A 1,721-nucleotide genomic window follows, 5' to 3' on the forward strand; every position below is an offset into this window, starting at 1 on the left:
TTCCCTCGTAAATACCACGTAAAATTTACGTCGTATTTACGAGGAAATAGTTTTTCCTCGTAAAATACTCGTAAAATTACATCCACTTTACGACGAAACAGTTTTGTCGTTACGTTACGAGGAAATAACGATGACTTTAGTTTTTCACGTAAATTCGTTGTAAACTCGACGCAAATTTACGAGGATTGTTTTTCCTCGTTAATTTTTGTCGTTAAGCATGTGTTTTCTTGTAGTGCACCATGTAAACCATTTGGAATGAAGTCCAAACCCAGACTGGCCAACTAGTGAATTGTTACCTTTATAGCTCATCTTTAGTTTAGTTTACTGTATGTGAATAAACTTCGCCTCATCATCAAACCGAAAATGGTGTGCTTGAAACTTTGAGTTTTCACGAAACTTCAAAAACTATTCAAATATATGCAAACTGTATGACTATTGAATTGAGAAGTACGTCAAGTCGAGTCTATCTGTATTTTTCTTATTCTAATGTTTAAATAATGTAAAAGCTGAAAACCATATAAAATAGAATACGCTTTGTTGGGAAAATTATCCAATATCGATGAGATGAAGATGGTATTAGACAACTAGAAAATTTAAGAAGAAGACTCTTAATATTTAGGAAAGGGTTTACTACAAAGATTTTGTTTTTGGAAACTCTCTCTTACAAATATTTTCTCTCTTTGTTTTTCTTGATTCTTGGATGATTACAAATGGTGCTAAGCACCCCTATTTATACAAGTGAAGGAGCACACTCCAACAAGTTCTAGATTTCTCTAAATTATTATTTATTTCAAAATATCTAACTCCATAACTTTCTCTCTTCTTCTACACAATTCTTCTTCTATACTTCTCCACTTTTCTCTAGATGTTTCTTCTTCTTGGACTAAGGCTTGATTATGATTTGATTAGTTTTGGGCTTAAGGAGGGAAATCCAACAAACGTTCTCTATGAAGCAAAAGCGACGACCAAACCGAGGTGAGTATTTGTTATATATGAACTTGGCAATTGTGGTTTTGCCTATGCCTCCCATTCCCCATATTCCTATCATCCGGACATCATTCGTTGCCGAGTCCATATCCAACAGAGGTTCGATTTGTTCCATGTGGGCGTCCATTCCAACAATATCACCCATCTCTAGTGGCTGCATTGAGGTTAGCTCTCTTGCAATGTGCTCAACGATATCGTCAACCATCGTGGCCTCGTCCTTGCTAACATGAAAGACAAAACACACGTATAAACACAGGAAAACATTTTTCTTTGAATAGGTTGACTTCTACTAGATAATTTCTGAATTTACTGATGAAGCAAGATGATTGCTCAATTTACTAAATATTTTCCCAAAGACTTGTTGCCTTTAAGATACTTTTGTAGACTATGTTAGTAACTAAGAGCATCTCCAAAAAAAATTCTATTTTTAAGTTTTCAAAATTTTATATTTGAAGTTTAAATGTGTTCTTTTTCAAAAGCAAAACTTTAAACTCAACTTAAAAACTATTTTTATTTTATAATATGATCATTATATTTGTCATAGCTAATTTGAATTCATAAAACTTTTGTAAATAACTAGCACATATATAAACATATTACAACAATATTAATTAATAAAATATAAAATTAAAATATAAAATTTTAAACAAAATAACTTAATTAATATTATACTTCAAGAAAAAATATCATATTATTCCATAAAGTGATTTTCGTAATGCATATATGATCTACTA

This window comes from Brassica oleracea, chromosome C6 (assembly GCF_000695525.1).
Source record: "Brassica oleracea var. oleracea cultivar TO1000 chromosome C6, BOL, whole genome shotgun sequence".
Lineage (NCBI taxonomy): Eukaryota > Viridiplantae > Streptophyta > Magnoliopsida > Brassicales > Brassicaceae > Brassica > Brassica oleracea.